The 17,500-nt window shown below is 36.7% G+C and overlaps 1 protein-coding gene across 1 annotated transcript in view; it reads right to left on the reverse strand.

Moving 5' to 3' along the window:
- Nucleotides 1-17,500, reverse strand: part of LOC135203032 (uncharacterized) — a 339,686-nt gene that overhangs the window by 112,567 nt on the left and 209,619 nt on the right. Inside the window, exon 3 of the mRNA XM_064232612.1 lies at nucleotides 312-383. The gene's annotated coding sequence lies outside the window, so the exon portion shown is untranslated. The remainder of the gene's footprint in view (nucleotides 1-311; nucleotides 384-17,500) is intronic.

A 17,500-nucleotide genomic window follows, 5' to 3' on the forward strand; every position in this document is an offset into this window, starting at 1 on the left:
TACATATAATATATATATATATATTATATATGTACACAAACAAATATACATATACATATATATATATACATATATATATATATATAATATATATATATATATATATATATATATATATATATATATATATATATATATATTCACACAAAACATAGACAAACCAGGACTAACATGACCTCTGTTCCCTAATCTAAAATCCAATACTGAGGTCATTATATAACGAGAAATACACAGAAAAAAAATAAATAACTCAAAAAAAGACAATAAGAAAACATTATTATTTTAAGAGATACGACGGAATCTCGACTTACCTCGAGCCAAGACGAGAAATGAATCTTCTATTTTTGCTGTTCGTTCGAGAAGTGCGCTGCCAATATCCGCTTCTGAAAAGAACAAACAAACAAAAAAATCAAGGCGTGATCCGGCTTCCACCTTATTCTCTCTCTCTCTCTCTCTCTCTCTCTCTCTCTCTCTCTCTCTAATCTTATAACCTATTTACTTTGAAACCCTTCCTTATATATTTGTATTATTTTGGTCAGCATGAATTTTTTTCTCTCTCTCTCTCTCTCTCTCATCCATTTTGAAGCGAGCACCAATGGCCTCACTCCCGGAAAACTACGGCCCGTTTGGGAATAGGGAACAGACAGCGATTTTCAATGGAGACAGTGACTGAACGGGAAGCGAGAGGAGCGCATTATATCCCTAAAACGGACGTTCCCTGAACGCCCATGGATCACCTTCCGCCCGTTCATCAGCTGAGAGAGAGAGAGAGAGAGAGAGAGAGAGAGACTAGTTACTCTTCCGGTAACACTAACCTCCCATTGAGGAATAAGAGGTATTCCGCACTCTGTTTCTGGGCTCTCTCTCTCTCTCTCTCTCTCTCTCTCTCTCTCTCTCTCTCTCTCTCTCATCAATTCTCGTTCCTATCCTGCTTCTTCTATTATTCACCCTTTTTTTTTTCTTTCACGAAAGGAAATCGCATTCGGATTTTATCTCCTTGTTCCAAATCTCTTTATATTTACCAATTTTGCTTTAGCTCTCTCTCTCTCTCTCTCTCTCTCTCTCTCTCTCTCTCTCTCTCTCTAAGAAAAATAATTGTCTCATATCAAGTTATTTCAGCGTATCTTCTCTCTTAAATATATTTCCCATTTAGCTGTTTTTACCTCTCTCTCTCTCTCTCTCTCTCTCTCTCTCTCTCTCTCTCTCTCCTCCTTATTTTCCACTAATCCCGGGCTAGAATCCTTCAAATCCTAATTATCGAAGATTCTTTTCCTTCCCTGATTAACGCCGCATTTGTCCCAAAGGCTTCTTTCGTTCCTCCTTCCTTCATTTCCAAATTTGCAGAGCCTGGCCCTACTCCAAAAGCCCCCGACACCAACTCTAATTCGGCAGTCCAAAGAAACTTGAAACTTACTCTTATTCCTTAGTCCAACGTCCCATGACATGACTCTGATTCCAAAATCCAAATTTCCTTGACACTGACCCTAATTCCTCAGTCCAAAGTCCCTTGACACTGACTATAATTCTAATTCAAAGTCCCTTGTCAATGACTCTGATTCCTCAGTCAAAAGTTCCTTGACATTGGCTCTAATTTATCAGTCCAAAGTCCCTTGACATTGACTTTAATTCCTCAGTCCAAAGTCCCTTGACATTTACTCTAAATCCACAGTCCAAAGTCCCTTGACATGACTCTAATTCCACAGTCCAAAGCCACTTGACACTAACTCTTAATTCTGCAGCCCAAAGTCCCTTATTATTGACTCTAATTATGCGGTCCAAAGTCCGTTGATATTGACCTAATTCCTCAGTCCAAAGTCCCTTGACACTGACTCTAATTCCACAGTCCGAAAGCCACCGACACATACTTTAATTCCGCTATCTTCCAATCTTTTTTCATTTTTCCTGACCTAAGATTCGAGCTTGACGACACCACCCATCGCCCCCTCCCCTCCCCTCCCGGCAGGTCATCCATCCAACCCTCCCCAAAGTCTAAATAAATATTCAGGACATCCGGGACCACAGACCTTTTAGCAAAACAATTGACCAACGAAAGTTAACGTCAGAATGGATGATGAATGATTTATACCTTCGATTGAAAGTGACAACGACGTTGTGAAAGCATATATGCATTTTCTCTCTCTCTCTCTCTCTCTCTCTCTCTCTCTCTCTTGTCATGTCATGTCAAGTTATCCCAATGTCTCCTGCCACTCATGTATATTCTATATCAATCGGTTTTCTCTCTCTCTCTCTCTCTCTCTCTTCTCTTCTCTAAAAGGTTGGAAAGTAAAAAAACACCAAAATAAGCACACAAAATTACCCAAGACACTTTTGAGGTGTTTAAAACTTTAAAGGTGGAATTATCAACGTGTAGAACTACAGCTGCCTTTCCTACAGAAGCTGTGCATACAGGTTGGCAGCGTTATAGTTACCTATGGGTTTGTTCCAAAATAATAATAATAATAATAATAATAATAATAATAATAATAATAATAATAATAATAATAATAAGAAGAAGAAGAAGAAGAAGAAAAGAAGAAGAAGAAGAAGAAGAACACTAGGCACGATCCCAAGATCCCTGAAAAGGAAACTAGAAAAACTAGATACCGAAATAGCTCCAGGACTCATCAGAAGAGTGTACTACTAGAAACAGTGCACATGGTGGGAAAAGTCGACTCCTTAGGAGAGAGGATGCAACCCGGAACTCCACATTATAAAAACCACCCAGTCGAATTAGATGACTGTGATAAAAAAATAATAATAATAATAATAATAATAATAATAATAATAATAATAATAATAATAATAATAATAATAATAATAATAAGAGGGAGAATGATCCTTGGGAGTAATGAATTTTCCTGGCAAAACTGGAGGCCCTCCGTTGTGCAAGTCTTCATTATTTGCCACCAATCAATAGTACCATTTTTTTTTTTACTTTAGTTTAATCAGACCACTTAGTACCACTTGGTGCAAAGCTTGTCTGTCCTTCGTGCAATTAATCTACTTCACAAATTTCAATTATGATCTGCACTTTCATCAACGATCTCCATCATCGCCGCCATCTCCTGGTAACGCAAAAAAAAAAAAAAAAAAAAAAAATTACTTCTCTGTGAAGTCCCACCAATCAGGTCTTTCCTATACTTTCACTTTCACAAATCTCCGCGTATCACCGGGCTCCTATCTCCACGATTAATCTATCTTTAGCATCAATATGTTGATACCAGACTGAGATTTTGCTGGCTGCAGACATGCTGATTACATATAGAATTTCTTCGGAGCGACAGAGTTTTCTGTACAGTGTATAATGCTGTATAAAACTCTCAGCCGCTGTCCATGAAACTTTCAGCCACGACCCGGTAGCGTCATGTGTTGCTGGCACCTATATACCGGTGCCAGACGAATGATCAGGACTAACATTTACCTTAAATAATATGAAAACTACAGACACTAGAGTGCTGTAATTGGTATGTTTGATGATTGGAGGGTGGCTGATCAACAATACGAATTTGCAGCCCTCTAGCCTCAGTAGGTGATAAGATCTAAGGACAGACAGAAAAAAAAGGGCAAGCTCAACAATCTTCCTTTACAGAAAACTAAAAATATGTCGGAATTGTATTCTATCATAACAGCTTTCACTCGGCAGCAACCTTCCACTACGAAAGGTTGGGGTGGGGGTTAGGAAGGGGCTTGGACCTTTCTCTCCAACCCCTTCCCCTCCTCCCCCCTTCCCCAACACAAGCAGAAAAGGATACGACGCCGCCGTGACATGTTCAATACACTTCATAATCTGGAATTCAGAGAAATCTCGGCAACAGACTGGAGAGAAACAGAATAGTACAATACAATGAAATCAAATGTCGTATACAAGACGGAAGGAAAAACTCAAATTTCTTGCGATTTCATTCTGAGTTGAAAGCTTAGTACAGTTGTGTGCTCCGTACACAACGGAGATTGAATTTGGTGAATTCTGAGAATGTAGTTCACTATCAGTGAGAATCCGATTATTATTAATATTGTTATTATATATTAGGAAGGTCACCCTCTTTCAAATCAATACTGGACTACTTTTAATCAAATTTTGTCCCTAAAAAAGCCATATTATTATTATTATTATATTATTATTATTATTATTATTGTTTTGTCGAGTGTCCGGGAAGGCGATGCTAATTATGGAACGGCCAACAGAGACGATGATTCCACCCAAGAACGGGCTCACCCCACCGCCATCATGGAATGCCTGCACCGCCTAGAAGAGAAGGATGCCGAAAAGAGAATGAGACGATACTAGGAAGCTGGTCGCCCTCAACGGAGGAAAACTACGGCTCCCGCAGAAGAGAGAAGAATACATTAACCTGACCGACTACGTACCTCCCGCCGAACAAGACAGAATTCTACGCATGGGACTCAATTGCCATTTCTCCACCCGACCGAGGCCCATGGAGAAACGCCTTGAGATCGAGTACCTGCTGGACACCATACACAAGCATGAAGATCAAGGCACCATACGTACTACGGACGCCCTGCAGCCCCTCCTCTTGGCCGAGGCCCTCACGGAACGCGGTGATTACAAGAGTGATGTGATCGACAGGCGCCTGAGGGAAGCTGCCAAAGAACTCCGAGCGAAAGAGGATGTTCACCGTCCGTCGGGACGATAAAACCGCTGCGTTTTGTACTCATCCGCATTACTGAAGAATACCACCACAAGTTGGATGAGATACTGGCAGACAGCAGCAAATTCCAGAGAATCACCAAGAACCCGGTAGATGACATTAAACGTGAGGCTAATAGGATTATTGAGGCTGTCAATGCAGCTTCCAATGCCCTTCACATGCTGCCGATCGTAGGGGACTACGACCTTGGCTACATATACGGGAACGTTAAAACCATAAACCAGGGAACCCGTTACGCCCCATTATTAGCCAAATTCCCGCTCCTACATACCAGCTTGCGAAGAAATTGAATACTATTTTGACTCCTTATGTTCCAGATGACCACAGTTGGAAGTCATCTGCCGAGTTTTTAGAAGCACTGAAAACGACACCCCCCCCCCGGAGGAGTTATTGCATCGATGGACGTGGAGTCCCTCTTCACGAACGTCCCCGTGGATGAAAACAATTCAGATAATCCTGGATCGTGTATATAGAGACGACTCCACGCCCCCATTAAACATCCCATGAGCATGCCCTCCGAAAACTCCTTGAAATTTGTACAAAAAAGGCCCCTTTCTCCACCCACAGAGGACATATGTACACACAGAAAGAGGAGTAGCGATGGGTTCTCCCCTCGGAGTACTTTTCGCGAACTTCTACATGGGTGCTGTGGAACGTCGGGTATTCGCCAACATCGAGAAGCCGTCTATGTACGTCCGGTATATTGACGACACTTTCATCAGCGCCAGCACGGCGGAAGAAATAGAGCGCCTGCGACAAGCCTTCCACGACCACAGCAGACTCAACTTCACCATCGAACATTGCCGTGACCGTCGCCTCCCCTTCCTTGACGTCCTCGTCGGGCAACAAGAGGAGCGCTTCGTAACAACAGGTGTTATACGAAACCCACGAACCTGGGCATGTGCCTGAACGGCGAGAGCGAGTGTCCAGAGAGATACAAGCGCACTGCGATCAGCGCCTTCATCAGGAGTGCTCTCTCACACTGCTCTTCGTGGAAGGACACGCACACTGAATTAGAACGTGTTGCCCAAGTTTTAATTAAAACAACGGGTATTCCAACCGGGACATCACTAAATGCATTCGCAGAAACATCGATAAGTGGTATCAGCAGGAGCCTCGTCCCGCCGCCCTTGAAGACGTCACTCTCTTTTACAAGGAGTATTTCATAAGAAATACAAAGAGGACGAGCGAGCCCTTCGTACCATCATAGAAAGGAACGTCTCCCCCACGGACCCTGCGAAAAAAGTGAAACTAATAATTTACTACAAGAGCAAGAAGACCAGTGGCCTGATTATGAAAAAACAATCCAGCTCCCGTGTTGCAGGACCCTCTCAAAAAAACTAACGTTGTCTACCAGTACAAATGCCCTGTCCGGGAATGCCCGGCGCTTACATTGGTATGACGACTATGCGATTTTCGAAGAGGATATCCTGCCACGCTCAGGAAGGCGCCATCCATAATCATGCCAAAAACGTCCACAATACCAGGATAATTAGGAATGACATTATTCCTAATATCAGAATTATCGATAAGGCAGCAGACCACCGTCGCCTCCGCCTCTTGGAGGCCCTACACATCGGGAAGGAGAGACCCAGCCTCAACACCACCCAAGAGACTTCACTCCTCCCGACGGTGGCACGAAGGGCGCCGCCCGCCAGCACCATAGAGCCGATCGAACGGGCCAATCAGGTGCCCCTGTCTATCGGCAATGACCTTCCCAATACTACGCTCCCAGTCTCCAGCGTCCGCACGAGAAGAGCAGTGCGAGCTTCCACCTCTGCAAGACGGCTTGACTCAGGGACTTAATCCTCTGTTCAGCCAATGAAAATGCAGCGCCCATCAGACAGAGCACCTGGGACACAATAAATACCGCCGAACGACCCCATTTCAATCAGTTCAAGCTCACCTTTCCTTGAAATGAAATGAACCAGATTGATACGGTTGGAAACGTTTTGAATTCCGTTACACCCTTAGACTAAGATTTGTTAACCACTTTTGTTATCATATCAATAAATTATTATTTTTAGAAACATTTCTTTCACCGAGATATGAACATCGGCCAGCTATTAGCAAATATCAGCCCTGATGAGAAGAGAATAATAAGAAGAATTGAAAAGACCATATATAAAATCAATTCCACTGATGCTGCCATCATCTTTAACAAAATATTATTATTATTATTATTATTATTATTTTTATTATTATTGTTGTTGTTGTTGTTGTTGTTAGAGAACCAACTCAGAAATAACTTATTTGATAACTAAGCTTCCAGGAATAAGAAACCTGACATGTTACAAACCCACCGCCCCCCGAAAAATAGAAAAAATTTACAGAAAAAACTGCATTATGAAAAACAATGAAATATCTACATATATAAAAACCAAAAGAGGGATAACAGATAAGAAACCATAAAAAAAACTGCATCATAAAAACCTAAAGAAAAAAACATTAAAACACAGCATCCCAAAATATAAAAAATTGAAACTTAAAACATAACACTTTCAAACTCGTGTTACAGATGCTATAAAAATAAAAAAAAAATAAAAAAAATAAAAACTCCTTGCGGCGAGTTGCCGTAAAACACCATCTATGAGAATATTCGCGCGCCAACAACCGCCCCCCCCCTTCCCACCCCCCCCCCCCCCCCCCCCCTCTCCCCCCCCCCCCCCCCCCCCCCCCCCCCCCCCCCCCCCCCCCCCAAAAAAAAAAAAAAAAAAAAAAAAAAAAAAAAAACACGAACTCTAACAAGCATTAGAGAAATTATCCGTGGCAGATAATTTGAATTATTTTCGATGAATAATTCGTTGGGGAGAAATAATTTCTTCTCATTACCGTGGACAAAAGAAAACCTATGAGAGCTTAATAGTTGTTTATTTCTTACTGGTTTTTTTTTTCTTAAACAGTATTTTTTAAGTTTTACTTTCTTCAACAGCAATAACGTAGAATGAGGAGAGAAATAAAAATAAATATATTTGATATTGATGGGCTAAATATTCTCCAAAGATTATGTTTATTGGCGCACAGGCACCAGAGAGAGAGAGAGAGAGAGAGATTACATGCCACCTGTTTTCCCGAAGTAAATGTATTTGCTTATTAGCACCAAAATATTATTTTATATATATATATAAATATATATATATATATATATATATATATATATATATATATATATATATATATATATATATATATATATATATATATATACACACACATATATATATATATATATATATATATATATATATATATATATATATATATATATATATATATATATATATATATATATATATATATATATACACATACATACATACATACATTAGTAGAAGGATCCACAGTGATATTCTTGTTTGTCGAGACGAAATATATTTGTGGAAATGTTTACAAATCTATTCGTCTGGATAAACAAGAATATTACTACGGATCCTTCTACGAATTTCTTAGAAGCACGATACGGTGTTCTTATATTGTGTGTATATTGGAAATATGGGATGATTGTTATGAAGAAAAACAGTTCATTTTTCTTTTTTCATTCTTCGTTATTGAAGTTTGAAGGTGTGTATTATATATATATATATATATATATATAATATATATATATATATATATATATATATATATATATATATACCTTCAAACTTCAATAAAAAAGAATGACAAAAGAAAAAATAAACTGTTTCCTTCATAACAATCAAGTCAATTGTACGAATTGAAAAAAAAACAGCATATTTGCAATTGTGAAACAGATAAAATAGGTGTCTTCTCTAGCTGTGTGACCTTCCCGAAATACAAGACTATAAAACAATGAGGTATATAAAACTTTACAGGAATCCGAGACTATAGTTAAGTATAACATTAGATCTTTGGAATGTTTCTTCATAAATAAAAGAACAGTTCCCGATAACTAATTCAGTTGTTCATAAATTTTCCATAAACAACAAATGCTTCAGTGCAGACAAAACTCTCTGATTTCCGAATGCCTAAAGTTTGACACTGGAATCTTAGGTAGATCCATGACGTCACATCCGGGCATACTACAGCCATATGTCCCCTGAATTTGGTCAATTATTTAGATAAATTATACAAAGAAAAGGTCCCAAAAATCATTCGAGAAAAATTACCACCTGAAGCTGTAGATGAAACACACTTACATCAATAGAATATAGAATTCAGGCCACAGGCCAAGCGCTGGGATCTATGGGGTCATTCAGCGCCGAAAGGGAAACTGGCAGTGAGTAAGAAGGTTTGAAAGAAAACCTCGAAGCAAGTGCCACTAGGAAACAATTTTTAGAGAGGGTGGAAAGTCAGATGGAAGAAGAGAATATGAACGGATTTATAGTAAAAGAAATGAGAGAGGTTACAACTAGAGGCCGAAGGGACGCTGCAAAGACCCTCAAGTAATGCCTACTGTGCACCACGTGAGGTGCACTGACAGCATTACCATTTATCAAAGAAAGAGGAAATGAAACAGAAAAATGAGGAGCAAACGAACATTGCAACGAAAGCGAAAGCGAAATACTTGACCAGCTACGACAAACATTCGGAGACTGGAAGCCTGGAACTACAGTTGGATGCGCAGATGATTGTCAGCATGAGTAATGGCAGGAAGGAAGTGGTTGCAACCCGTGAGGCCGCGAGGATTTATATGCTCAAAATGATGGACGTGCGAGGGAGGTGTCGACTCATCCAATACAGGAGGCAGGTGAGGTTAGCAAGAATAAAAGGCCACCACCAAGGGAGGAAATAACTGCGGCGCTTAAAGGTATTGCCTTGTAAAGATGGTTTATGGGATGGAGGTGTATGTAAGGAAATATGGAATGAATGGTGAAAGAAGTTCAAACAAATTGCAATGAATGAACAGGAAATTCTTGAAAAGGCAAACTAAGAAGTGAGATGGAGGTCATCAGCGACTTACGAAGATGTGGTGAATATAGGGGAAAATTGGAAATATGGGATGATTGGTGAAATAAATTCAACATAAGAAAAATAGGTTACTAAATTCTTGATAAAGAAAGTCGGGGTCTTCAGGTTGTGGTGTACGTGGGAAAAAAATTAAATGATTGGTGGAACAAATTAAAAAATAATTAATAAATTACATGAATTGGTAAGAAATTCCTAAAAATGAAAACTAAGACGGGAGATGGAGGGCTTCATTAACTTACGAGTTTGTGATGTGAAAAAAAAATGGAATGGTGAAAGAAATTCAAAAGAAATAAAAATGAAATGAATGATAAAGAAGTCAGGAAATAGAAAACTGACAATGAAAGAGAAATAAAAGGAATTCACCGCCATAAATGGACAGAATAAATAATGATGTCAATAATAAAATTAAGAGTATCTTAAAGACGTTGGAAGAGTTAATAAAAGGCTGATTATCTCCATTTACAGTCATACACTATATATCTATATATCATATATATATATATATATATATATATATATATATATATATATATATATATATATATATATATATTATATATATATATACATTCCAAGAACCCATTGGGACATTCACTAACCACAAGAAATCCAAAATTGCAAAAAAAAATAATAATAATAATCATCAGTTACGAGAATAATATTATTATCATTATATAAGTCTGAACCAATTAAACAGAAACTGGACCCCACTCCGGGAATCATTTCATTATGCCCCATTCCGAACGGTAATTCCAGGCTGTGGTTTATAATTCCCTTTGGAATTCTCTTTCATTTTCCCTCCCTCTTTCCCCATCTTTCCTTCTTCTTCTTCTTCTTCTTCTTCTTCTTCTTCTTCTTCCAGTGACCCCGAATATCCTTTTAATGACTGTGATTAGGACTCTTGCTTCTCTTATCCGAGTTGGGGGTTGCGTGCGGGGAGCCATTTGGAGAGGGCTGGAACTCCCCCACCCGAAAGGGGAAACCTCAATATCTGATGATATATATATATATATATATATATATATATATATATATATATATATATATATATATATATATATATATATATATATATATTATATATATATATATATATATATATATATATATATATATATATATATATATATATCCCCTACGTTTCGTGACAACATCGCCACATCTTCAGGGATTTTCTATAAAATAAAATATAATATGTTAACATAAAATAAGAGCTTTAGCTTTTTCAACGATTGGATCTTGTAATCAGCTCTTATTTTATCTTAAAATAATATATTTTATTTTGTAGAAAATCCCTGAAGATGTGGCGATGTTGTCATGAAATACAGGATTAAAGCAAAAACGTGAATTGCATCGTGTTCCTGTCTTTATATATATATATATATATATATATATATATATATATATATATATATATTATAATATATATATATATATATATATTTATATATATGTGTGTGTGTGTGTGTGTGTGTACACTAGCTGACCAACCAGGCACTGCCCCAGAAAAACTCTGAATGACAGCCAATAAACTACCTCTCTCCCTCTCTCTCTCTCTCTCTCTCTCTCTCTCTCTTGCTTTCCTATTTATCTCAACACTCTCAAAAAAAACTATGGATTAGGTCACTAATACCTGTCGTTTTCAGATATTTTTACATAACAACCCCCTTCCAAGCCACCTTCCTATCCAGGCTAAACTTGAACTTGAAGGGCATTGGGAGTGTCATTATTCATCTCAGCGACCCAGAAAACTATGGATGCGACACTAATATCCGTCGTTTTAGGTTATTTTTACATGTCACCCCCCTCCCACCCCTTTTCACCCCTTCCATGGTAAGTTACATGTACACCAAGTTTGGTTAAAATTGCTCAATGCACGTAAAAGTGTATATACATCTATTTTATATATTTTGTATATATATATATATATATAATAGATGTGTATATAATATATAATATATAATATATTAATATATTATAGTAATATAATATATATAATACTTTATATATATTATATACTATTATATATATATATAGCATAGAGAGAGAGAGAGAGAAGAGAGAGATAGAGAGAGAGAGAAGAGAGAATATATGTATATATAAATGTGCACTTATGTATTCTATATATATATACATACATACATATACATACATATAATATATATATATATATATATATATATATATATATATATATATATATATATATATATATATATATACATATGTAGGTGTGTGCGTGTAGGCGTGCATGCACGCTTGCGCTCGCGTAAAGAAGAGAGACCCAAAATAACGCAAATGATCTTACGTGATTTACCCCATTTCTGCAAGCATGTCTGCAAACAGCACACACACACACACACACACATTTAGACAAAGGCTGACAGACAGAGACACAAACACAAACACAGCCAAACAGCGTCACACAAACACAGAACCTCACAAACACAGACTCACAGCGACAGCGGGACAGACAGAGGCCATAAAAGTCTCTCTCCATAGAGTTTTATGCCCGACGTCATTGTGCCTCTTTGATGATATAACATTCGCCATCTCGGAACTCAGTCTCAGTCAGTCAGTCAGTCACTCACTCATTCGCGCATGCGCCTTCGTCTCTCCTCTTCTTCTTCTTCTTCTTCTTCTTAGGGTTTTGTTTTCGTCTCTGTGTTATTCCTCCGCATACTTGTTTTTCTTTTTTTCTTTTCATTCTTCTCCTCCTCCTCCTCCTCCTCCTCCTCCTCCTCCTCCTTCTTCTTCTTAGGGTTTTGTTTTCGTCTCTGTTATTCCTCCGCATACTTTTTTTTCTTTTCATTCGTCTTCACCAACGCCTCCTCCTCCTCTCCTCCTCCTCCTCCTCCTCATCTACTTCTTCTTCTTCTTTTTCTGCTTCTTCTACTTCTTCTTCTTCTTCGGATTTTGTTTTTGTCTCTGTTTCATTCCTCTAGCAAACCTTTTTCCTTTTTTCTTCTTTTTATTCTTCTTTTTTTCTTCATCTTCATCTTCTTCTTCTCTATGTTATTCCTCTCGCAAACCTTTTATTTATTTTGTTCATTTTTTCTTCTTCTACTTCTTCACCTCCTCCTCCTCCTACTCTTCTTCTTCTTCTTTCTGTGTTATTCCTCTCGCAAACTTTCTTTTTTCTTTTTATTAATTTTTCTTCTTCTTCACCTCCTCCTCCGCCTCCTCCTTCTCCTTCTCTTCCTCCTCCTCCTTCTCCTTCTCCTTCTCCTCTTCTTCTTCTTCTTCTTCTTCTTCATCCTCTTCTTCTGCTCTCATTTGCATGCGAGTATATTTTTCCATCTCTAGGGTTGACGACGATTGCCGACTGAGAAGGAACCGTCTCGAAACTTTTCCTTTCGCGAGAGAGCATTTTACGCTCCCCCAAATAACCGGGAGGTTGTTTTACGTTATTTTGTTTTCCTATTATCTTACTCCATTTTATTCTTCTATTCAAAAAGCCTCTTGTGCATTTTCATTCAACTTTTTTTCCTGTGTTTTTTCTTTCTTTTTTTTCTTAAGACTCCAGAGTACGTCAAATGAATTTCGTGGCGTTCAGGATATCTTCTGGACAACTATTGTTGTTGTTGTTATTATTATTATTATTATTATTATTATTATTATTATTATTATTATTATTATTATTATTATTATTATTATTACAGAATTCAAAAATTAACATTAGTATTATTATTATTAAAATTTTCAAAAAATAACTTAATTACAAAATTTAAATATCAACGTTCAATGTTATATATATGTATATATATAATATAAGATATGGTTTACATATATATATATATATATATTTATATATAGTATATATATATATATATGTATAATATATATCATATTATATATTTATAGATATATATATATATTATATATATATATATATATATATATATATATATATATATATATGTGCATTGCATATGTATGTGTATATTCTAAATTATATATATCTATATATATATATATATATATATATATATATATATATATATATATATATATACGTATATATATATATATATATATATATATATATATATATATATATATATATATATATACATATATATACATATATATATATATATATATATATATATATATATATATATATATATATATGTATATATATATATAATATATATATATATATATATATATATATATATAGAATTATACACATACATATGCAATGCATATATATATATATATATATATATATATATATATATATATATATATATATATATATATATATATATAGATATAAAATACAGATTAATTTAAAAATATTAAATGACAACAAAAATATTTAACATTCCAATGACGTCAATCACGAAAAAATCGCAGTAAGTCGCAGGACGTAAAACAAGATCCTGTGGAGGCGTGTAGGACTCGGCAGAAGGGGGGGGGGGGGGGGGGGGGGGGGTGGGGGGGGGGGGGGGGGGGGGGGGGGGGGGGTATCCTTCGGCGAGGTCCTTCGCTTTGGCTTAAATAGACCCGTCACCCGAGGGAACGATTAGCTGCAATCGGCGCTTCATTTGCAACCGAGAATGGCTGAGTTATTGTGATATATTTACTGATAGTTCTCTCTCTCTCTCTCTCTCTCTCTCTCTCTCTCTCTCTCTCTCTCTCTCTCGTTTACCTTCGTGTAATATAATTCTTCTGCGGATTAAAAGGCAAATTCTAATTTCTCTCTCTCTCTCTCTCTTGACTTTCCTCCTTCCGTTTACCTTCTCTTTTCTTCTTTGTCTTTGGTAATTTTTTTTTATCTAGAATTTAGGACATATTATTGTAATATATTTCATACTGGGGATTTAAGAGAATTCTGGCTTTTCTGCTTATTTCTCGTTATTTATTTTCTCTTTCCTGCCTCTCATCCCTTCGTTTACCTTCTCTTTCTTTCGCTATCTCTTTTGTACTAATTTTTTTATGTAGAAGTTAAGATATATTATTGTGATATAATTCGTTCTAGGAATTAAAAAGAATTCTTACCTGTCCAAGTCTCGTCTGTCTTTACGTATTTTCTCTCTCTCTCTCGCCTCTCATCCTTTCATTTACCTTCTTTCTCTCTTTCTTACTCTTTCTCTACTTCCTGTCTTCTGTTTCCACACAGAACAATAAACAGCTATCTTTCACAGGTGTAACTCGACACCACAAACTCTGAATTTTAACGCGACTTTTGCAAATATAAATTTGCAAAAATAGGTGTTTTTCAACTAGAAAATTCTTTTCTCGTTACTGCTTTCGGAAAGCGGGAAAACACACACACACACATACATGCATATATTATATATATATATATATATATATATATATATATATATATATATATATATATATATATACTATATGTGTACATAATCATATAAACAGTATATGAATATAAATGTATTTATACATCTCTCCTCCTCTCTCTCTCTCTCTCTCTCTCGCGTTCTCTCTCTCTCTCTTAAATATATATATATATATATATATATATATATATATAGATATATATATAATATATATATATATATATAGATAATATATGTACATTATTATAATAAATAATATATGAATATAAATGTATATATATACACCTATATATACATGTGAATATATATGTATGTATGTATATATATACCACGATCTTTCAGAATCAATCTATAAGACCTACACTAAAATAATTTACTAATGACTTTGGCAAAAGTTTAACTAACACAAAAAAAGGAAAACACCCCATCAGAACAGATAATGAACCTAATTTGTGAAAAAGGGGCGTGATGGGTCAGAGGTCCCATGTCAGGAATATGGTCCCGTCAGCCTTTGTCCCACAGTATTTCAACCCGAGAGAGAGTTGGTTTGTTTCTTTGTATTGTTTCACCTGTCAAGAGGAATATTCAATTTCAATTTGCGTATCTGTCGTCTGCTGGTTGAAGTACATAATAATAAAAATAATAATACTGTTGAATAAAATGGTAGAATTCAGCGAATTAATCATATGTATTATCTTTTCTATTTTTCTTATTACTCGTTTTCCTGGCTCAGCGATACTTCGCAATAATTGGCTAATATTCAAATTGGGGATTATGTTGAAAGTGGTATTTTATATAGAACAGGATTTATTCATCAAAGACTGGTATTATCAGTATACTGGTATATGGGAAGGCGTTCCTCTGGTCCAGATCAAGCAGGGGTCGTCGTCGGTGTTGGTATCATTCCGTAGAGAGGTCAATGTCAGGCTGGGGTCGTCTCTGGTATTCAGCTGGCATTAATGCTGGTATAGCTCAGGCTTATCGCGACGTTTCAACCTTCTCGTAGGTCATCTTCATGGCTGGTCAGCAATAGAAGTGAAGAGATGGTGTCTGCATGCCGATGTTTATAGTGGCTCGAATCCTAGAGCTGCGTTTTCATTGGTCGAGCCGGTCTGGGGTGAAATCTGGGATCTCTCGTCGATGGTTGCACCAGCGGGATGATAGGACTCCTGCCGCAGGTAGGACTCCAGACATTCATTCCCGGATACACTACTCGAGTGCTCGCATGGCTGAATCTCCGCAACCATCGACGAGAGATCCCAGACTTCGCCCCAAACCGGCTCGACCAATGAGAACGCAGCTCTAGGATTCGAGCCGCTATAAATATTGGCATGCAGACACCACAATTTCACCTCATATCCTTAAAATCACCTTTTCACATGCAAATATTCAAATGACCTACAGGCTGCTCTTGAGCAAGAGCTCGAGCTGGCACGAAGCCAGCTTAATCTTAAACAACAACAAAACCATCTACGGGCTGCTCTAGGAGCAAGAACCCTTGCTGGCACAAGGCCAGCTTAATCTCAAACAACAACACCATCTCTTTCATTTCTACTGCTGACCAGCCATGAAGATGACCTACGAGAAGGTTGAAACGTCGCGATAAGCCAGAGCAACACCAGCATTAATACCAGCTGAATACCAGAGACGACCCCAGCCTGACATTGACCTCTCTTACGGAATGATACCAACACCGACGACGACCCCTGCTTGATCTGGACCAGAGGAACGCCTTCCATATACCAGTATTCTGATAATACCGGTATTCTGATAATACCAAATCTTTGACTAATAAACCCTGTTCTGAATAAAATACCACTTTCAGCATTATCCCCAAGATGAATATTGACCAATTATTGCGAAGTATCGCTGAGCCAGAAAAGCGAGTAATAAGAATAATAGAAAAGATAATATATAAGATTAATTCGCTGAATTCTGCCATTTTATTCAACAGAATTTGTTTAAAAGAGGGTCTTCTTCCAAAAAAAAAAAATAAAAAAAAATAAATAAATAAAAAATAATAATAATAGCCCTTTTAATTTACATATCCACTGTCTGGTTGAAGAAATTTATTAAAAAAAAAATAATAATATCCTTTTTAATCTACATATCCATGGTCTGGTTGATGAAATTTATGAAAGAAAAAAAATAGTAATAATAACAGCTTTATAATTTGCATATCCATTACAACACTACTACTATTTGTTAGACGAACATTGGGTATGGAAAATCAAGTGATTAAATCAAGACTAACGAAATAGAGGTAAATTTTTTTTCAGGAACAGACAATCATAAATTTCCATTTGAAAATTTAAACATTTTAAATGGCGAAACGTACGAAGTTTTGGAAACGTTACTTTTCTGAGTTGTCCCTTACCCCAATGGAAACGTTACTTTTTCTGCGTTGTCCCTTACCCCAATAAAAACGTTACTTTTCTGGGTTGTCCCTTACCCCAATGGAAACGTTACTTTTCTGCGTTGTCCCTTACCCCAATGGAAACGTTACTTTTCTGCGTTGTCCCTTACCCCAGTGTCTTGGTTAAGAAAGAACTTTTTTAATATACAATTTTCCCTTTTAGCAAAAACTAAACA

Source organism: Macrobrachium nipponense, chromosome 33 (genome assembly GCF_015104395.2).
Source record: "Macrobrachium nipponense isolate FS-2020 chromosome 33, ASM1510439v2, whole genome shotgun sequence".
In the NCBI taxonomy this organism is placed as follows: Eukaryota; Metazoa; Arthropoda; class Malacostraca; order Decapoda; family Palaemonidae; genus Macrobrachium; species Macrobrachium nipponense.